A 23681-nucleotide genomic window follows, 5' to 3' on the forward strand; every position below is an offset into this window, starting at 1 on the left:
TCCATACATGACCACTGGAAAAACCATAGCTTTGACTAGATGGACCTCTGTTGGCAAAGTGATGTCTCTGCTTTTTAATATGCTGTCTAGGTTGGTCATAGCTTCTCTTGCAGGGAGCAAGCGTCTTTTAATTTCATGGCTGTAGTTACCATCTGCAGTGATTTTGGAGCCCCAAAAAATAAAGTCTCTCACTGTTTCCCCATCTATTTGTGATGAAGTGATGGAACCAGATGCCATGATCTTAGTTTTCTGAATGTTGAGTTTTAAGCCAACTTTTTCACTTTCCTCTTTCACTTTCATCAAGAGGTTCTGTAGTTCTTTGCTTTCTGCTGTAAGGGTGGTGTCATCTGCATATCTGAGGTTATTGATATTTCTCCCAGCAATCTTGATTCCAGCTTGTGCTTCTTCCAGCCCAGTATTTCTCATGATGCACTCTGCATATGAGTTTAATAAGCAGGGTGACAATATATAGCCTTGATGCACTCCTTTCCAGATTTGGAACCAGTCTGTTGTTCCATGTCTAGTTCTAACTGTTGCTTCCTGATCTGCCTACAGATTTCTCAAGAGGCAGGTCAGGTGGTCTGGTATTCCCATCTCTTGAAGAATTTTCCACAGTTTGTTGTGATCCACACATAGGCTTTGGCATAGTCAATAAAACAGAAGTAGATGTTTTTTCTGGAACTCTGTTGTTTTTTTGATGATCCAACGGATGTTGGCAATTTGAGAGAGAAGACGATGACACCCTGGAATATATCCTGCCTCTCCTATGGGGAGGATGGACTGTGAGAAATGTTGAGATCTTGCCATGGAACTTTTTTCATCTGTGTTTCTTGATCAAAAACACATCATCAGTGTTTCTGGAGTGATTCCGGGTAGTCTGTGGTCAGTACATAGAGTAAAGCTAACTGGCCGCCATGACCTTGGCCTCATTAATACCATGGTATGAGTGTACTGAGCCAAACAGCCATACGCTTAAAATGCCTTATAATGCATTATTATCACTGAGAGGTGAGAAAGAAAGAGATGTTTTTTCTATTCAGAGATATATCTGAGTGATGGATTATTTGGGTATCCTTTTAAAGATACCATTAAAAATTCCATTATTTAATTTGTGATACCAATCACAATCCACTAAAATTGTAAAGATAACATTCTGAGATAAAGGGCTTATTACTTAGATGTCACTGATTCACATACAGGTTGGTTTGGGGCTTTTTAGAAGACATTTACAAATGAGATTGTAATATGATGGTTACCATTGCATTGCTAGCATTTAAGTGCTCAGTGTTAAAGCTATCAGATATGAGAATGATGGTGGCATTCACAGAGGATTGCCCCAGCTGGAAAAAAGGCTTGTGCCTTGGTAATCCCACACACGAAGGTCAACTGGCATTCACGTTCACTCCAGGAATGCTATTGGTACCCCATACCACCGTTCACTGCCCACTGGATTCAAGAAAAGCACCACATACAAAAACCTAGCCTTGCAGAAGTAAATGATGTCAGGATTCACATCAAACTGCAGCTTTATTGGTAGCATCTGATGTGAGAAAATAAACTTTCAAGTCAAAATGAACTGAGAAAAGGACATTAAAGCTTTTGGAAGGCAGGATAAACACTGGTTCACAGCCCAAATCCAGCTCTTGGCATACACACAAGAGAATTATTCTACAGTTCTTCCCTTCCTTTCTCTTTATCTCTCTCTCTCCCTTCCTTCTCTGTCTCTGTCTCTCTTTAAATATTTTTGGTACTTAATGGGTCCCTATGTTTATGAGATAATTATAAGTAGAAGCAATTCTGTAAAGGTCATTACTTGTATTTTTGAAATGTCAACCTCCAACATTGTTTATGAAAAAATGACTCTAGAAATAATGGCAGCAATGACTGAGCTGGGTTTCTGTGATTTATTTACAATTCTCTGTGTTTATGTTAAAACTATTTTAGGTACAAAATATATGTTTATACTCTAGACTTGTATGGATCAGCACAGAAGTGCAATTTAGAGGATAATGTTATATATATATATATATATATATATATATAATATGAATATATATCAATATAAATATTCATCTCTTTTCACATTCTAATAGCTTACAATCTAATGATAGCAAATTTTCATACCTAGATTCATGTTTTCTTTGAGACAAAGATTGAGAATCATCAAATTTTTATTTATTTAAAAAATTATTTATTTATTTGGCTGCATGGGATCTTCAGAGACCTATTTCCCTGACCAGGGATTGAACCTGGGTCTCCTGCATTGGGAGCATGGAGTCTTGGCCACTGGACCACCAAGGAAGTTCCAAGAATCATTGAATTTTTAAAAATACAACTAAATACTAATGAGTAATAGTGTTCTGATCCTTATGAGGTCAAGACACATACTTGGCATCAAATTTATGAGAAAAGAGCAAATGCTAGTTATTATTGCTGTCAGAGGTGATGGAGTTATTTGGGTGATTGTGAGAGTGACTGAATTTCCTATTTAGAAACATAGGTGCAGGAGGCAGGTGCCCGTGTGATATGATTAGAGAACTCCAGGAGACCCAGACTGAACCAAATTCACTTTTCTACCCAATCTTATTCTCCCAACACTACTAATACTAGAACTGTTTAGATGGAAAAAAAAAAATAGGAGTCGCTCCTTCAATCAATAGTTTAGAAAATACGTATTTACCTGAGGTGATGGGGAGGGCTTTGTTAATCAGTAGTGGTTTCCCTTTCCAATTTGCCTTGTTGTATTTTTGGAAATCAAAGAAAGGAAGATGGGGGGAAGCATCAATCTATGTGTGTTTACTTGTTGGGCATACTGTGCAATGAGATACAGGAAAACATTATATCAGAGGCTGAGGGAACATGATTTGTCATAATCTTCCTCTGTTTCCATTTTCTGAATGTACGAGGTAACATATGAATAAGCAAGCCTAGAGAATCTAATGTATCCTCATGGTCTAAGAATTCATTAAGGGATTCTATTGTTTATAAACACAAAGATTAATGCTATATAGAACCTGAGATGTCAGTCCCAAGATGTACCCTCTAAATCCACCTGAGTTGGGCATGCATACCCTATCAGATCCTTTTTGGTCACCAAAGGCTTGATGCCCCATGTGAAAGTGAAAAGATTCTATTTCTACAGAGAGTAACATAGTCATAGTGTGAAACTGAGGAGAGGGACATAGTTATACGAAAATGTGCAGTCCATGGAGGAAAGGTGACCAAATCCAAAACAATATGCCAATCTGTCACAGAAAAGAAAATGTAAATACATGGCCCAGCTAAAACATGCTTCTGTACACTGTGAATATCAGGTTAACCAGCTCAAACCACTGTCAAGGCTCTTCCCACTGTTGTAAGAGTAAGAAGCTTTATGCTTTTTCTAAGCATAAATTGATTTGGCATTCATCTCGAAACCTTCCCAATGGAGTCCTGAGTGAATAGATTAAACCTGTTATTGTATTGCTCTAAAATTCATTCATGCAATCATTTATTAAACAACTATGTACAAAGCACATCATTCATGAAATACCTGAATGTCACAAAATTTCAGATCCATATCCACATCTACACTGCTAATTTCCTTCCTACTGAAAACTTTGTCAGGTGAAATAACTGAGGAATAACCTTATCATAAATCTTTAAAAAAAAAAAAAATGTGGTGTGAGACAGACCAAAGGACTCAAGCTTGTAGTATGTAACCGAGAAACGTTTAATCACTCCTCTACCAAAGTGAGTGTATGCCAAAGGTAGAGGGCTGTGTGTTGTATATTGCATGAGCAGGTCCACTTGAGATTAAAAACCTGTGATAAAGACTTGTCCATTATTCATTCCCCCCCAGGTTAGGTATCCACCTGTTGTCTATGGAAGAACTGGTGCTTCATAGACATGTTAGATGTATTGACGTGACTTACTCAAACACAATGCAACTATACCCTCCCAATAGGGTAACATAAAATAAGTGTGCCTGGCATACACTGCACATTGTCACATTGTACAGCAAAACATCCCATTTTAATGCTAATTAGCTGCCTAGAAAACAAAGTAAAAGAAAGCCTCTGCACTTTATTGTCAGCTTTCTTCTCTCCAAAACTCTTCAAAAATGATGGTGAGGCAGATTTATCATCAATGGATAGGCATTGTTTCCAGCAAAAAAAAAAAAAAAAAAAAAAGGCAAACAGAGGATGGGTTTTTTGCAGCTCAGGTTAAGAAAACCAAGAAAACTTTAGGTTGCCTTGTGTGTGTGTTATTCTCTCAGTCGTGTCTGACTCTTTATGACCCCATGGACTGTAGCCCCACCAGGCTTCTCTATCCATGGAATTCTCCAGGCAATAATACTGGAGTGGGTTGCGCTCCCTTCTCCAGGGTTAGGTCACCTTAGGAAATGTCTATTGAAGTAGCTATTCACATGCCAAATACTGATGAAAGGTTATTTTAGACTGTTATACTGAAATCATCTCATACGAATTTACATCTTTTTTTCCCCTCTGTACCATGATTTCAAAACTGTTGCTTTTTTCTCCCGCTATGTTTTTGAGGATCCTGACTTGATACAGTTTCTCACTCACTACAAACAACTGGAAGGAAGGTGGCACCTGAATTAGGTTTGGGCCTAATCTCCTGGTGGACAGCCAGTTTCTCCACTCATTGACCAGATTCGTTCTCTTCACTTACCAGAATAGTGTCTTTTAAAAAAACATGTTGAGCTTAAACTATATATGCAATTTGGTGTTCTACTTTTTTCATTTAACATTTTATTGTATAATAGAAATTTTGTATGTCATTAAACTTCTGAAACATGATACTGAAAATAAAATTTTTAATGGCTACATACTCTTCTTTTTATATAAATATGCCACAGTTTGGTTAACCATTTCTCTACTGTTGGACATTTAGGTTGCTTCCATTTTTTTTCTTTCTATTATAAAAAGCCTTGCAATGAACATCCTTATAGTTTATATTTTATTTTATACACATCATGTATAGAAGTAGCATTGTTAAGTATGCAAAATTAAGTCCAAATTGTATTCCAGAATAGTTGTATTAATTTAAATCCAATTGGCAATAAGTAAATTAATTTGTCTTATCTCATTGTTAGGCATTAATCTCTTGACAATGTGCTAATGTGAAAAGCATATGATTGCCTCTTTTTGCTCTTCTTCAAATTCTAGCAAAGTAGAAATTTTCAAATGCTATTATCCATTTATATTTCTTCCTTTAAATGCTGATCATATCCCTTACCCAATAATTTATTAGGGTCTTAGTTTTGCTTTGTTTTTATTTTGAACTCTACATTTTAAAGATAGATAGTAACCAATTGAAATATTTTCCTTAGTTTGTTGATTGCCTGTTATTTGGTTCATGTTGTTGGCTTTCAAGAACATATGGTTTCATTTTTATTATTTTTATGTAGTTAAATCAGTCTTTTACATTATGATCCATTCTTTTATTGTTAAGCTGAGAAAGTCTTTCTCTAGGCAGAGACATTTGATAAACATTCAACTGTATCTTTTATTGTTCTTTAAGGTTTGATTTTTTAAAAAACATTTATTTAAATGATCTAGAATTTTTGTTGTACAATGTCAGGTAAGCGTCCACATTGCTTGCTTGCTTTTTTCCTTGCAAAGAGGAAGTGGGTTGTTCCAGCACCATTTGTTGAATAATCATGAATTTCTAAACTGATTCATGATATATCTCTTTATCATATGTTAAATTACCTATGCTGTGCTGCTGTGCTTAGTCGCTCAGTCATGTCTGACTCATTGTGACCCCATGGACTGTAGCCTGCCAGGCTCCTCTATCCATGGGGATTCTCCAAGCAAGAATACTGGAGTGGATTGCCATGCCCTCCTCCAGGGGATCTTCCCAAACCAGGGATTGAACTCAGATCTCCCCCACTGCAGGTGGATTCTTTCCCATCTGAGCCACCACCAAATTACCTATACTAGGGTACATTTCTTTTCCATCGACTTAAGTATTTTTCCAACTATTTTTATGCCAATGACTTCTGATTTTATTATTTTAGTCTCATAATATGTTTTAATATCTGGTGGAAATAATCCTCTGTAATGTATATTTTCCTTTCAAACGTATTTTTTGAGCACATTTTAGAACTCTACATCATGCTATAATCACAAAACACCTTGAAAACAATACAGCTTGACAAACAAACTCAATATGTAGTAACTAGCCTATCCTACTAAGGCTAGGCAGATGTCTATCTGTTGAGTGCCAATGAGTCAAGTGACTCTAAAGTTCCTAGTGATGTTTTTAAGAGTTCTTCTCAGATTCTTCATTTTCTTAAAAACTTAACAAGCCCCTTTCCTTGTCTTCTTTTTTTTTTTTAATTTTATTTTATTTTTAGACTTTACATAACTGTATTAGTTTTGCCAAATATCAAAATGAATCCACCACAGGTGTACACGTGTTCCCCATCCTGAACCCTCCTCCCTCCTCCCTCCCCATTCCATCCCTCTGCGTCGTCCCAGTGTACCAGCCCCAAGCATCCAGTATCGTGCATCGAACCTGGACTGGCAACTCATTTCATACATGATATTTTACATGTTTTTTCCCCTGGAAATACAGTACAGGCCAGCACTAAGGAAAATAGCATCACCAATTCTACTTAGTTTATAAGGCACTTGTCTTTATTACTTTTGCCTCATCAAAATTTTGAATAATTGGAATTAAATGTATAGATTTGTTGTTGATAGTACTTCTATTTTGTAAACTTTTTTCATGTTTTATAGTATGTTTTACAAATTTACTGTCTACTAGATACCATAGGTGTTAAAGTATATCAAATTATTTTATTCCAACAGAATTGTATACATGTGGTGCTCTTCCAAAATGCAAGTCTAGAAGCCAATCAATTACTTCTACTGAAGTGGCTTCCCTGGTGGCTCAGACAGTAAAGAACCTGCCTGCAGTGCGGAAGACCGAGGTTTAATCCCTGGGTTGGGAAGATACCCTGGAGAAGGAAATGGTAACCCACTCCACTATTCTTGCCTGGAAAATCCCACAGATGGAGGAGCCCGGTGGGCTACAGTCCATGTGGTCACAAAGAGTCAGACATGACTGAGCAACTTCACTTTCTTCTAAACAGTTCTAACCCTATTCTAATCTCAGTGACATTGTAATGTTTTCAAAACTAGAAACAGGCCATGTTATGTAATTTATATCCTTTGTTACATGCAAATAAATCCATGGAAAGAAAACAGAACTCCAGATTACCATGGTAGTTCAGTTTAGTAGAAGAGATGAAAGTTATTCTAATGAGGATGGTAATGGAAAGCAATAATGTTAAGTAGTTCAGAGGCTACTGTGACTATAGACACACAACTCCCATTAACTGTAATTGGAGTTAAGCACATGTAATGATAAAAAAATAGACCTTTAAATATCTTTCCAATTGGAAAATAAGCTAATGTGTTCCAGGAAACAGTGTGATTTTATGTGGAAAATACTGTATTCTAATTGAGATGCACAAATTATTTTCACATTGATATTGCTCAGTGTATGATGGCATTTTTCCTAAGGTTAGGGATGTAGATCTGGTAGAAGTAATATCTGTACAAAGAATGCCTTTCCTTTTCTTAATGCTCAGCATTCGTCATGTTATTAAAGGAAAAGTCTCAATAGTTGCAATGGATTTATTAATTCAGTAGCTTGTTATCAGCATGAAACTCTGCTGTGCTAGGGGAAAAGCAAATTATATTTTACAAAACTGCAGTAGTGAGATTAAATCACTTTTCTATATTTCACTTTCTTCTTATCCTCCCTGCCAGGTAGTAAGTCGGCTCTCTGTCTCTATTATGAACCTCACATTTTGCAAACTATCAAGTCTCATAGTAATATAAAGGTATATTATCAAACAAACTCAATTATAGCAACTTTAGGAAGACTGAAATACGTGATAAAAGTAAAATCACATAGTATAATAATATTACCTCAAGGCATTAAAAACTTAATCCATATTAAGCTATAAATGTAGAAAATATGCAATGCTTACTTTTATCTATCATAAACATGGTATTTTCATAACATGTACAATTAACCTCTTGGGATTTTAAATGACTAGTATTTACCTAATTTATATCTTGAGTATTTCAAGGGATTTTGGAAAAGTATGGCACAGAAAAAAATAAAGTCAGTATATTCAATATTTCAACTGCCACAGAACTTGCTACCAATTATCTCTGGACTCAATGTTAAAGCTAAGGAATAAAATTTTAAAAAATGTTCTTGGTTTTGTTTATTAGCCATGCATTTCCTTCTTCACTAGGAAATATAGTCAGGGCCTAAGACAAATTTTATATGAGGTTGAAAGTCTGATGACAATGCCTGCCTATCTGGAAAATATGGAAGAGTGACAAAATAAAACTGAATAATATTAGAAAATAGTTGGGAAAGCTCCCAAGTATATTATATATGTGAAACTTACACTGAAGAGCAAACTAACAGAATTCACACAAACTGTAACAGATATGCTCAAGTGTCTACCACAGTGGATTACATCCAGAGATTTCTCAAAAACTCTGTTGATTAATCATCTAATCATTAGCAATGAATCAAAAGCTGCTCATGCAATTCACCTTCTACTATACTGCTTATACACAGAGAATATTATTTGCTAATAATATAGGCAAAGAAAAGAAAACCCTCCCTCCCTCTCTTCCTTCCTTTCATCTACCCATAAATTTTTACTGAATAAAATATCTGCAGAGTACCATAAAAGGCACCTTTATAAGTTTTTAGGAAGGAAAGGATAAATGTATAAACAACTCTAACATGAAACTAACTATATGTCTCTTATAGCATCTCTTAGAGTCTGATGCTGAGGCTGAAGCTCCAATCCTTTGGCCACCTGATACGAAGAACTGACTCATTGGAAAAGACCCTGATGCTGGGAAAGATTGAAATCGGGAGGAGAAGGGGACAACAGAGGATGAGATGGCTGGATGGCATCACTGACTCAATGGACATGAGTTTGAGTAAACTCCGGGAGTTGGTGATGGACAGGGAGGCCTGGCGTGCTGCAGTCCATGGGGTTGCAAAGAGTCGGACACGACTGAGCAACTGAACTGAACACTAGAAGTGCCAGGATGTACCTGAGAACTGCTTACTAGCTGTAAGGAGTCAGAGTGCCCTAGGCTTCAGTGAACACCTTACATCCAGTGAAGTGTGAGCACTGATTTTTCAGGCAACACAATTGAGCAACTGAACAACAGTACATGCAACGGAGGTTCAAAGAGAAAAACCATATCCCTTGAGTGCTGGAGTTGGGGGATCAGGGAAAACGTCATCTCAATTAGCCCTTAGCAGATAGGTGGGTTTTTCAACAAAAAGAAATAGATATGTTGCAATTAATTTTTGATTAGAGAAAGTGACCTCTAGTTCCTTATGTTGCTATTTTAATTATCAAATTTTTCCTATTTGGGGGCATGTAAAGCAATGGAGATATAAAAGGAGAATCAGAACTCTACATATATTTAACAACTATTTTCTAGGACACGGAGGAAAATAATGAAAGGGAATGCACCAAACAGATTCCTAGTGTTTCCATAATCAGATGATAGCTGTTTCCATAAACATGTGATTTTAATTTGTAATGGTATTTTTAAAAACCAAAAAAAATTCCCGAATGATTTTCAGAGAAGACAGCAGTTCAAAACAGACAGCAGTTTGTTCAAAACAAACAGGCAACCTAGGAAAAAAACCCCACAACAAAACCACCCAGGAGAAATGAGGTCCTCTGGCATCATCTGGTTAGGGTCTACTGCTGAAGCCTAGCTAGCACAATTAAGAGTGGCAGCAGAAAAGCTGATCAAGGCAAACATAGATTGTAGTGACCTGGGCCAAGAGTACTTGGCAAGATGAGAACGTGTGCAACCATTTTGGTTGATGCAGATAAACTAGCTGTTAAATGACAATGTGGATACAGGGTCAAATCATTCCTACCACCTGTCATCTCATGCCTTTCTATTCCACGTGTGACAGAAATCCCTATGACTAAGAATGTTAGGCATCAGCCATTTCTCTAACTTTGATCATATGATGGACAATCCTCTGTCATTTTCTGTGGCAGTTGTTTGTGATCTGCCTGAGCTTTGTTGCTGATATGCTGACCTAGAATATATTTACTTGTCATCTGTTTTTGTTTCTAAATCACTCTAAGACTACATATATACTCTTTTTGTTTTTCACATGTGCAATCTATCTTGTGGGTCTGGGCTACCTGCTTTTTGCTGATGATGGAAGTTTGAGAGGAGTCAGCCCAATTCCCCAGCTTCAGTAGCCCCGGGTTCTCTGGGGTTACGTAAGCTCGGTGGCTTCTGTAGTAAGGCAGAAATGGCAGACTTTCCCCTGCATGATGCTTCCATTTCCCAAACGACAGGATCACAGAACTATCCCACATGCTATGATTTTGAGGCGGGAAGATATTAAGCTACAGCTTACAATGTGTGCGACTATAAACAGGTGCTTCCCATTAGCAGTGTTCCCCATGCTAGCCTGTGCTTAATTACTTAACCAGTTGTATGGACAAAGGCAACCTGAATGGTTAATATCACAGACACTTTAGCAGCTGCCAGTGCCATTGTTTTAGAATATAAACTGTCCCTTAAGGTAGAAGCCAGTCAGCAATTGTTATAAATATGAGCAATTAGGACAGTTAAAACACGGCTTCTCAATGTCATATTCATAACTGACAGAGGTGCCTTTGTAGTTGTAGTTTCTAAGGCAATCTATGCACAACCCAAGTGCAGGCTGGGCTTTTAGATGATAAACAATGGCTACTAACTAGCAACTTATTCCTCATACAAGAAATCTGAAAGAACCTTTCCTGACATTTAAGTCTACCGGAATAAAGCCAGTCCTCATATTCTCAGACAGATGTATAAATATGGATGGCTGCACATCCATGTTCTTTGCAACATTGTTTCTACTAGTGAAAACTGTAAAAAGCCTATCTGTTCATCACAGGATTGGATAAATAAAGGATGAGACCCACATACATTAGGATACAATGCAGCCATTTCTAAATTATCATATAGATCTATATGTGCTTGACAGAGGTCCATATTATAGTCTCATTTCATAACCCTGTGTACGAGACAGCAAAAGAGACACTGATGTATAGAACAGTCTTATGGACTCTGTGGGAGAGGGAAAGGGTGGGAAGATTTGGGAGAATGGCATTGAAACATGTAAAATATCATGTATGAAACGAGTTGCCAGTCCAGGTTCAATGCATGATACTGGATGCTTGGGGCTGGTGCACTGGGACGACCCAGAGGGAGGGTATGGGGAGGGAGGAGGGAGGAGGGTTCAGGATGGGGAACACATGTATACCTGTGGCGGATTCATTTTGATATTTGGCAAAACTAATACAATTATGTAAAGTTTAAAAATAAAATAAAAAAAAAAGAATTTGGAAGGCTATATATGAATAAAAATAGTGGCTATCTCTAAATGTTGAGATCATGTTTTCTTTTTTATATTTTTCCATGTCTGAATTTTTGGAACTGAGCATGATTAACTTGGTAAATTCGGGAAGCAACCTAGGTAGGATGTAAAAATTTCAGCCTTCAGAGCAAAAGCACATACTGTTCTCAACTTAAAGAGCAGTTTAGGATTCAATATGTAATCTGCATGAATTTACCATCACTAAGTACAGCATAATGAAAAGAAAAAAAAAAAAAAAAAAGACAAATCAGGTATCATTTTCTGCCCTGCTTAAAAAAGGGCCACAGAATGTTCCCTAGTCAGGAAGTAATGGCTTACAAGTAGGCTGGTTTTATGGCAGAGATAAATTTGTCTTCATATATTGTTGTCACTTATAAAGGATTTCATGTATCTTAGATTCTAAATTCTAAAAGTTCTAGTCTTAAGACATGAACCTAAATATTGCCTCTCCAAAAAGATATGTATAATTCAGAAGGATGAGGTATGTTGAACTTTGTTGACATCATCTGGAGAGTTTGACTTCAATGGTAAAATCAAATGAGACTTAAAAATTGCTTTGTGGCAACATGTTACCAATAAACCATAAATTAAAAATAGTCTGTCTTTCTATGGTGGACAATGCTGACCCATTTTCAAAAAGATACATACCCTGGGTTATTATTCCTGGTTAAAGCAGGCGGTGTGGGTTTGGAGAGATGAATCTTGGCACAAAGCATTACTTTACTCTTTCTTACTACCATTTGTACTAGTCCAACAAATGATGATGGGATAAAGTAAAGCTAGCTGGAATTTGTAGTCTTTGAACTTATTAATGTTACTAGACACAGGTTTCCTAAAGAAATGGGCCACCCTTATATTCCTGTATTTGCAAAAATGATTCTTCATGTTTCCTTATCTGCAAATAATAGTACATCCATTGTAGGGTGTTATTAACAGAACTAAATGAGATAGTCTAGCACTTGACCCATATTAACCTTTTGATAGATGTGAAACACACACACATACACACACAAGAATCAATCAAGGTGGGATGATTTGAGAGAATAGCACTGAAACATGTATATTACCATATGTAAAATAGATTGCCAGTCCAGGTTCAATGCATGAGACGGGGTGCTCAGGGCCGGTGCACTGGGATGACCCTGAGGGACGGGATGGGGAGGGAGGTAGGAGGGGTGTTCAGGATGGGGAACACATGTACACTCATGGCTGATTCATGTCAGTGTATGGCAAAAACCACTACAATACTATAAAATAATTAGCCTCCAATTAAAATAAATTAATTTTTAAAAAAATCAACCAACCAACTAAAAAAAAAGAATTCTCAAGCAAAAAGTGCTTTCTACCTCTAACGGTTATTCATAATTTTGTATCAAAGTTCTCAGTGTATGACCATATGGGTGCAAATCTCTTTTCCACTGCTTAATAGCAATATTTTCCTAAACTTATTTTCCTCTTTGTGAACATGAAAATAATATTTAAAGATCTACCTAATAGGATAGTTACAAGAACTAAATGAGGCAATAACACAGAAGTACCAGAATGGTACCTGACAGAGTAAAAACTTAAACATTTTTAATGTTTGGTAGTATAAGAGTCACATTCCAAAGGCTTCGGCATCATGATACTATTACACTTTTAAAAGTCTAGATAGCCTCATTGTGGAGACTGTGACATGTTTTAGTCACTTTGGGGACCTTGGATAAGATACAAACAGATGTTTAAAAAGTCTTTTTCCGATTAGCCTATAAAAACAAAGACTAATAAAGATTAGTTAGGAAATCAAAATTTATCAAGGTTCTGACTTTTCATCTATTTCACAAGTCGTCATGAGTGGGGGTATTTTTTTATGCCCTTGGGAAGCAATGAAAATCTTTTATAGCAATTTATTTATCTTATTGCCATCCCATGAGTAGAAAAATGTTGCCAGGCTGCTTTCTATTACTTCTCTGCTTTAGGACTCCAGTTGTCTGGACAGATTTGTTCCCTGGGGAAGGAAGAGATTATTTCTAGAGATTCTAGCTTGGCTTGAATGATGCATCTAGTAAAACCAGCCACTCATTTTTTCCCCCTATGACAGCAGATTTACCAGGCAACTGGCTGACCTTTAATTTGGTTTCCTGAGTAGACCTATTTACTGGAAAGAGGGAGCCTTGCCTTCATAACCAGGGTCTATTCCCACATCAGGTATATTTCCTTCTGTCCAAAAACTGGCCTGCGATTTACTTTGGTATTCCTTTCTCGAACACTGACAATGTGCCTGTCACAGTATCAGAGAAAAATGAACCAGCCTCTTTTTTCAAGTCAGGTACTAGGTAGTGATTGTGGCCTTTTAGTTTAAAAATTAGTCTGATGAGATGTGTTAGAGCTTCTTCTGTAATCTGCTACACAATTCTCAGTGAGTCAGTTTTAGAACCTGAATTATATTATATCCCCTGACACAAAATGTAAAGTCTCAGAGCTATCCCTCAAGATATTCTCACAGAAATGAAGGTAGCATATAATAAGAATACAGTTATACTGAATATTATGATTACGGATATCCTCTTCAGGAGCACAGAAAGCAGAGCCTTAGGGAAAGCATCTCTGGGAAGGCTTTCTAGAGAAGGTGATGTTCTAGCTGATTCTTAAACAATCAGACTGACTTAGCCCGGAGAAAAATTATACTCCAGGCTTCCCCCATGGCTCGGTGGTAAAGAATTTGCCTGCAGTGCAGGAGAGACAGGTTTGATCTCTGGATCGGGAATATCCCCTGTAGGAGGACATGGCAACCCACTCCAGTATTCTTGCCTGGGAAATCCCATGGACAGAGGAGCCTGGCTGGCTATAGCCCATGGGGTTGCAAAAGAGTTAGACACAATTTAGAGATTAAACAACAACAAAAGTATACTCCCAAGTAAAGGTGACACTGTGAGGAAAGGGAGAAGAGAGATGGGAAAAAATGTGAGTGACTACAAGTAAATCTGTGTTGATTAAAAGCAGGGGACTATGGGCTCTGAGGGTAGAGAAGTATTAATAACATCCATATTAAAGGCTCTTGGACTTCAGATGTACAATGGGGAGTGGAATTGTTAAGATCGATCAATTTCATTATCGTGTAGTGGAGAGGCTTAAAGGGGACCAGACAAAAATTAGGGAGTATTTGGACATGGAGGATAGAAAAACAGTTAAAGATAACTCTACAATTTCTAGCTTATTTATTTGGAAGAATGGTGGTTCCACCAACTAAAATAGGGTATATTAAGAAGAAAAGTTGCATTCAAGGAGAAGATTATGAGTTATGTTTAGGATTTTTCAAGTTGGAGATGCCTTTGAGATATCCATGTGGAGCTTTCCAGCAGGCAGTTAAATATTACAAAACTGAGGTTAAGGGGAGAGGTCTGGAAACAGTATGAAAGACTCAGGAGACTTATCATAGATGATAATTGAAACCATCACCCAGGAAAGTATGTAGAGTGAGAAAAGCAGTTGGCTGATGATCAATTGCTGTGAAACAGTGATATTCAAGGGATGAGCATAGGAAGAGAAGTCCTTGAAAAAAATAGCAAATAATCAGAGAGCTACAGAATAAAACATTAGAGCACATATTATGGAATCCAAAGGAGTAGGTATTTTGAAAAAAATGGAATAAGCAATAATATCAAATGCTGTAGACAGATGCAGTAAAATAAAGACAGAACACTATCAGCTTTAGAAATATGAATGTCATTAGAGACCTTAATGAGAACAATTTCAGTACAATAAGGGGAACAGAAGCCATATTGCAGAAGGTTGAGGAGTAAGTGGAGGCAATGAATATAACTTATACTCGCATTTCCCATGACCCTGAAAGAAGTGCTATTTTCATAGAGTAAAACATTATCTCAGGTCATTTGCCTGACATGCCCAGCACCTCTTGTAGCTGAAACTGTCATGATTGTAGTTTTTTGCTTAGGGAAGCAGTGCTGAATAGGCTCACCTGCTCCAACAAAGGCCAATGAATGGATCACAATAGACACTTGGCCCCCCTCAAGGGCAACCAATTCATAGGGTGGCTAGTAACAGATGGCATACCTTATGATGAAATGTACTACTCAGTAGGGCAAAAAAAACAGTCCAAAGAGAAATTTAAATAAAGAAACAGACACACAGAAGGAAGGGAAACTCATTTTGTTTCTTAAGATGTCCTAGGTTTCTGTTCTGAAAGAGCCCAATGTAACAGATATTGATTACATAATGCAATTCCTAATGGTGGGGCCAAGTGCATTAAAAACCAGTCAGTGAAGCTCAGTAGGCCGAAAGGAAGTTATATTCAAAGTTCTTTTTCATTTTTATATAAAAAATATTGACGTAAGCATATTCTGTATCACCTTATAGGAAACTAGCGTACTCCTGGATATATACATTTGTTGCTCATGGATATATGCATTTGTTTATTTGCTCATGGATATATACATTTGTTTATTTCTGTATTATATAAAATCCAAGCAACATATGATGTACGGAACTAATGAAAGTTTCATAATAATATTAATAAAGACAATTTTTCAGAGAGTTGTCATTCCAGAAGGAGATACTATTAAACCCCGTAGCATAGGTAAGTTGGACATATAAGGTCCTGTGACAGTACCATCCTCACAATGTGAATAGAGGTACACGAAAAATGAAGTCTTTGTGAACCAACTTATAGCTCTTAATTAGCTATAAACAGAGGGGCAAATGTGCACTGAATAGTTTTTTCTGTTTCTGATTCCAGCAATAAGTGGATTAGATATCTATATTATGAAGATTTCAATCTTAGCCTTTTGTAAAGACAACTTTACAAAATGATCGAGTTGACACCCTATTAAAACTTGTATTTGAGAGTTGCCCAATACCAGAGTTTTCACTCTGTGTAATCTGATGATCCCAAGTTAGATTACAAAGCTTGATTAATACCATTTTATTCAGTCTATGTACACAATGGAGATTCTCTGCATTTGTATGAATGAGGTCAAAATATTTAACAGGATTCAAAGCTGTATCTTTCAACTATTAAAACTAGCATCAATAGACACATTAGTGTTAATAGACATATTAGTGTAATTTATCTGCTTTATAGTTTTATTCAAATTGTTAAAACATAAGGACTTCATGCCTATTTTTCTATTTGTTGATATTTAAGTTAATGACACATTAAAAAGTGTTTTAAGTCGATTACCAGAGACCCAAAAGAATTAGATTCCCATTAAAATGAATCTACAGATCCATTTTACTACAACTAATATCTGAGAAACAAGGTACTAGCTAAACTAATCACTATACCCAGATTGTCTTCCATTCAAGTCATCTTCCAACCTGCCTCTCTGAGCAGTCTTGCAAAAGACACCTTACTCCACAGCTTATAAAGCTGCTGTGGATTTGAAACAAGACTAACCCAGCTCAACTCTAATTTGAAGTGGTAGAAAAAAAGGCAAAACAGCAATAAAAACTTTAACAAGTTAATTTCTAAAAGGACTTTGGAGGGCTGATAGATTCAAATTATAATTATAATTCACTGCATATAATTATAATATTCAAATTATAATCCACTGCATTATGAGGCAATCTGAAGGTAAAAGTGAACAATAGCTCAGGGATCTTAGACTATATGTGTTATAAATTTGGCTCTAAAATTTGTGGCAGCTAAAAAGGTAAAGGGGAAGTTTATGGATTACATACTTGGTTTTTGTTTTTGTTACACAGACCCCACTCAATCTAATCAGATTTCCTCCTCTTCTCTGTTAAGTTCAGTTGACTTCATGACTATACTGTGAACAAACCTACGTATATTCCAAATTTTTGCTTGTGTGCCCGCCTTCACCTTCTCCTTTCCCCCTTTTAAAGCCTTCAGAGCCTAATTCAAGTTCAACCTCTGACCTCTTTGGTCTTCCTTGATCTTTCCTCTTGACTCCAAGAGTACAGATTTTATACTGCACAATTCAGCTTTTAATTTTAGCCAGTCTCACAGTTATCACTATCATTTTATGTACTGCCTTTCCAAGATGATAGTTCCATAACAGTTAAGAATGCATCTCTTTGACGTCTTTTATCAGCCTTCTCCATACTAAATAGCCATTTAATACATATCTGTTCTTTCTCTGGTCAGAACTTTTATGCTGTTAGTTCCCATATACCCATATCTGTAAGGGATGAGAAATAGTTTACAAACTCTACCTTTTCAATACTTTCATTTACTCTGGGTCTAATTGTGAATGTTTGAAATTGGTTCTGAAGAGGGCTTTGTGTTTTTAGGGAAAGTGGAGGAAAAGGATAATATGTATAGTTTGATTGTGAAATAGTACATAAAAAGACATTAATGGCTCTGAGAGCTCCAATGCTGACCACATACAAACAGACAACAACTTGTGGGGAAGGGTATTTCCTTATTCTTCTAACCAATCACACTACAGTCTCATTCTGAAAGGCTCTATTTTATCCTATTCTGATCACTAGTCACAAAATACAATAACCATAAATACCAGAATTTCAAGACCAAGGCAGATTTGTATGTATTGCTTCTAAGAGTCTCATCTGTCAGGATTATTTAACTACCTTTTGAAAGATACTTCAATATTGAAAACTTTCTTATAGATTAACTAGATCATGTAGGAAAAAATACAATTTCTATAAGTATAAAATGTTATATTGTGTGAATAAATTAATTTTCTCTAGTAATGCAAATATGATGACCATATTTATGAATAGGCCTATTCCAAATAGATATCACATTCCTGTCTTAAGGCTTAGAATTTTTCTTTCAGTTTTTATTTTCCTCGACCTCTCTGTAGCACTTGACACTGTTGACAAATATTCCTTCCATAAAATTTTCTCCTTTCTTGGCTTTTATATTACCATTCTTTCTTAATTTTCAAATTACCTCTTTGCCTGATACTTCTCTGTGTCTTCTCTGTGTCTTTTATAAGCTACCATTCTTTTCCTTGTCCCTTATATGTTACTAATTTTCAGGGTTTTATTCTTTGCCCTTTCCCATACTACTCTATATATGTTCCATGAGCTACCCTTGATGGGTATTCATCCACTTGCAAAACTTCAACTACTCTACCTTCTTTATGATAATGGATCTCAATTTTACATTTCCTATACTGTGTTTTGTGCTGTGCTCAGTCACTCAGTTGTGTCCGACTCTTTGCAACCCCATGGACTGTAGCTCATCAGGCTCCTCTGTCCATGAGGATTCTCCAGGCAAGAATTTTGGAGTGGGTTGCCATGCCCTCTTCCAGGGGATCTTCCCAACCCAGGGATCGAACCCAGGTCTCCCACATGCAGGTGGATTCTTTATTGTCTGAGCAACCAGGGAAGGCCTTACATTTCCTAGGCTCCAGCTTCGATCACCTTCCAAACATTTCTCCTGATTGTTCCCAAGCAACCTCACACTCAATATACAAATTGGACTGATTTCCCTTCCTTTGATCCTATTCTCTCCTTTCATGTTTCTTTATTTTGGTGAATGGGGCCATGATACAGGTTGAAATGGGTCCCCCTTCAAATTCTTAGGCTGAGGTCCTAACTCCTATTACCTCAGAACGTGGCCTTATTTGGATATAGGAAAGACCTTTACAGAGGTAGTCAAAATAAAGTCATTAGGATGGGTTCTAATTCAATTTGACTCATGTCCTTATTAAAAAAGAGAAATTTAGAGATAGACACAAATGGAAAAAGCCACATGTAGATGAAGGTAGCGATCAGAATGATGCTTCTACAAGCCAAAGAATGCCAAAGATTGTCAGAAAACCATCAGGAGCTAAGAGAGAGGTCAAGAACAGATCCCTCCCTAGCACCTTCAGAGGGAGCATGGCCCTGCTGACACCTTGACTTCCAGCCTCCATACCTATGAGACAATAAATCTCTTTTGTTTAAGCCACTCAGTCTGCGATATTTCATTATAGCAGGCCTAGAAAACTAATATGCGTGCATGTGTTCTAGGTTGCTTCAGTTGTATGTGACCCTTTGCAACCCTATAGACTAGTCCAACAGGCTCCTCTGTCCACAGGACTCACCAGACAAGAATACTGGAGTGGGTTGCCATGTCCTCCTCCAGGGGATCTTCCATACCCAGGAATCGAACCTGGTAAAGAATCTGCCTGCAATGCAGGAGACATGGGTTCAATCCCTGAGTTGGGAAGATCCCCTGGAGGGGGACATGGCAACCCACTCCAGTATTCTTGCCTGAAGAATCTTGTGGACGAGGAGCCTGAGGGGGCTACAGTCCATGGGGGTCACAGAGAGTCAGACACGACTGAACAACTAACACTCTCACTTTTCACACTTTATTTACCATTAGCGACACTTAGGGAGCCCTAGAAAACTAATACAACCACCATATATTATGTTATAAAACCATTAAAAACCAACAATTGTCCTAGGCTCCTTCCCTTTCTTCACTTTCATATCCAACTGCCTGAAAAGTTCAGTCACTTCTACCTCCTGAATCATTCTTCCATCTATTTCTTCTTTATCATCATCTCCACTGCCACTGCTCTAGTGTAGACTAGGCTCTTTTAATAGACTCCCATTGACTCTCTCCTGCCTCTAGCATCACCCCATCTCAATCAGCCTTCCACAATGCTAGGAGATTCTAGAAAAGAATCTGCAAGTGGCTCCTGTCACCCATGCAATAAAACAATCAAACTCCTTAGTATTCATGGCCTCTCAGGACAATTCCTTTTCCCAATTTCTCATACTATACTTTAGCAATGTTGAACTTCCTGCTCTTCTCTGAGTATATCATGCTCTCCTATTGCATCTGCAAATGCTGTTCCCTTTCTTGAAACACGCTTCTCTTTCTTCTTTTCCTGCCTAAGAAACTCCTACTCTATTGTTAAGATTCAGCTCAAGCTTTCTACTGTGACTGTCCCTGTACCATCCCCCACTTTACTGGGAGCTCTGGAAAGTCAGGAACTGCTATTTGCATCTGTTTCCTTGGTGCCTGGAAAACAACAGGCACTCAAGAAATGATTTTTTGGAATATATACACAAATAAATATGTTTTTTGTTTATCCACAAAGAACGTGAAAATTTTAGAGCACAGTATTCATGAGTAAGTTAGTGCATGTGTTTATTAAAACTATTCTTTAGGTAAATTAATTCAGCATTGATGGCCTTTTTTGGTAAAGAGGACTGGCCGTATCTGTTTTTCATGGTTGTTCAAGATGTACTGCAAACCTTTTAATTTTCCCTGATCTGTTTTCGTTGATCTGTTAGTTCAACGGTCATTACAGGACAGAATTAAATTCATCTTTCCAGTCTTTAGATCTTAACATTTTTTTAGGTCTGTCAGTTCTCCTTAGATATCTTGTAGGAAAATCAAAAGCAGTCAATTTGCTGCTCCAGTCATATAATGACATAGGAGAAATGAAAGAGTGCATTACTACAAAAGGTCTAATTGCTCCTTTCTATTTCAATAACCTAAATTGTGCTTGAAAACATCTTATTTTATGAGGGGAAAGAGTTAAGTGATCCTCATTTCTACCAGGTTGCATCGGTTATTTAACAAAACTTCCCTCACCCCACCCCATCCGGTGAGTCCAATCATCTCATATTCTTGCCTCCAGGTGGCAAATGCTTGCCTGCACTTTTATTGTTTTTTGTTTGTAAGAAAACCAGCCTGGTTATACATCTCTCCCTCTGCTCCCTCCCTATGCAGGGATAGGGCACCAACATACATATGCAGAGCTTAGTTAACACAACACAAAAAAAATATTGCCAAAAAATATTCAGCCCTTTCTTGTGAAAACAGAAGCAAGTCCCTTTGGATCACAGCATGGAAAGTGTTCCACTAAAGCTTTAATATGAATTTGCTCAATGGGACTGTGCATACAGGTGTAGAACAATTATTAGATTTGATATCTGAATGAGCCCAGGTTCCCATTAGAGCCTGACTGCTTCAATGACCCCATTATTTTGCTTCCACTGCTCCCAGAACTGATCAACTTAATTATTCTGACTAACGAAACATTTAGGACATGAATTTCTGATTTGTTTAAACCATATGGGGCATCTAAAAGTGCCTTACTTAAAAAAAATCACAATACAGAAGAAATGACTATGAGGATGTGTTAGATGCTTGGAAGTAGGGCAGGGCCAAGTTCCATGCTGGGCACACAGACACTGTCTTTTCTGGGATGGCCCCTCTGCCTAGATTACTCCTTGGGACGTGTTATGTTTTAGCAATGTTGCTTTTCCCTGGAATTTCACTCAAAGCAGAAAGCAGGAATTTGGCAATGGGGGTAGGGACATGGAAGTGACAAGTTAAATCTTGCATTTCCTGCCATAATACATTCAGTTCCTTAAAACTATGTTCAGAAGCACAACAATAACAACAACAAAACTCCTCTTTGCAGAGCAAGCCAATTACAGTGATTCTCTGGCAAGAAAAGTCAGAAAACAGGAGTAACTTTAGAGTTGATGTGTAAGGAATACAGCCTTTTATATATGGAAGTGAAAGTGTTAGTTGCTCAGTCATGTCCAACTCTTTGCAACCCCATGGACTGTACCCTGCCAGGCTCCTCTGTCCATGGGATTTCCCAGGCAAGAATACTGGAGTGGACTGCCACTTCCTTCTCCAGGGGATCTTCCCCACCCAGGGATAGAACCTGAGTCTCCTACATTGCAGGCAGATTCTTTTCTGTTTGAGCCACCAGGGAAGCCCTTTACATATGGAAAGTTAAGGTCAAATTGTATTTCTTAATTAAAAAAAAAAGCATCACGTTCGAAATATTGGATTTTGACATTAACTTCAGCTGTAGCTGTACATTACCCATAGTATGTACCTAGGAGAAGGCAATGGCACCCCACTCCAGTACTCTTGCCTAGAAAATCCCATGGATGGAGGAGCCTGGTAGGCTGCAGTCCATGGGGTCGCTAAGAGTCAGGCACGACTGAGCGACTTCACTTTCACTTTTCGCTTTCATGCATTGGAGAAGGAAATGGCAACCCACTCCAGTGTTCTTGCCTGGAGAATCCCAGGGATGGGGGAGCCTGGTGGGCTGCCGTCTCTGGGGTCGCACAGAGTTGGACACAACTGAAGCGACTTAGCAGCAGCAGCAACAGCAGGAAAGGAAAAGATATTTTATTTTGATACAGAAATATACTGATTCTGATAAGTCACAGCTGCTTCATAATTGGCATTTTTAAAAGCAACTCCAACATTACCCATTCTTTCAGTTTATATTAATGACTATTAAAAAGTTTTATGCTTACTTACAGAAAAGGGGGGCATAAAAGTATTACCAGTCTCTAAAATTTTACAGATGCCAGTTTATTTCCCATCAGTGAATGCATCTGTCCTTAAAAAGAATGAAAGTGACATCAAAATGTTTCCCTTTGCCCCTTGCCTTCTTTCACTAATGATATGTAATGGCTGCTGAGCCTGCAATAAATGTGTTTGTGTCCAGTCATATTCCCATCATTTTACAATCCAATCTGATTTCTTTAAAAGAAAAGAAAAGAAACAAGTCACAGGAGATAAGCCCAAGTTCCTGCTTCAAGGCATTCCCTGACATCAGCCTTCTCTTCGTACTTCTGCTCGAAGTGCCTGATTTGACAAAGCACACAGAAAGTCAGCAGACAAGTCTCTACACCTCCTCTCCCAAACTGTCTGACAGGAGTCAATAATGAATCTTTCACACAGCTACAATCTAACAATTTGAGATCAAAGTCTGAGGGGAAAGTTTCTAGCTATTCCTTACAATATTTTATTAAAGAGGGGTATAAAAGTGCATTTGCCTCAGTGGGGCTATTATCCTCTTCTGGTTCAACTCAATCCATTTTAACAGTTGGCAGTTTCAATAACAGAAGATACAGGCGCTTTGCATGCCACATGAAAGCAAAGGATTCGGAGACGGAAGCAAAAATGGAAAAAAAAACACAACAGCTTCTCTTCTATAAAAGAATTTCTTTAATAACAGCAGCTGGGAAAAATTTCTCTGAGTTTGTGTCCTTCTCCTACTGTTTTATATAAAGTGGCTACCATACTTTTCTTCCTAGGCTACATCTGCTGACAGACTGTCATAAGCAAACAACTTTTCCTCTTAGATTGCAATAATTATCTTCTGTATTTTTAATGCACTCAAAACAAATTTTCTTATAACAACATCACAGTGACAATGCCCCCTGTATTCCCAATGTAAAATGATATATTTTAAATATGATAATCATAAAAGCAGCCTATCCATAATTACTATTCTTAGGTTAAA

The 23681-nt window shown here is 37.5% G+C and overlaps 1 protein-coding gene and 1 non-coding gene across 3 annotated transcripts in view; both read right to left on the reverse strand.

Moving 5' to 3' along the window:
- Positions 1-23681, reverse strand: part of DIAPH2 (diaphanous related formin 2) — a 1048054-nt gene that overhangs the window by 65987 nt on the left and 958386 nt on the right. The window lies entirely within an intron of this gene.
- TRNAW-CCA lies at positions 2229-2301 on the reverse strand. The gene has a single exon. It is a non-coding gene; the product is annotated as a tRNA-Trp (tRNA).

Source organism: Bubalus bubalis, chromosome X, assembly GCF_019923935.1.
Source record: "Bubalus bubalis isolate 160015118507 breed Murrah chromosome X, NDDB_SH_1, whole genome shotgun sequence".
Classification (NCBI taxonomy): domain Eukaryota; kingdom Metazoa; phylum Chordata; class Mammalia; order Artiodactyla; family Bovidae; genus Bubalus; species Bubalus bubalis.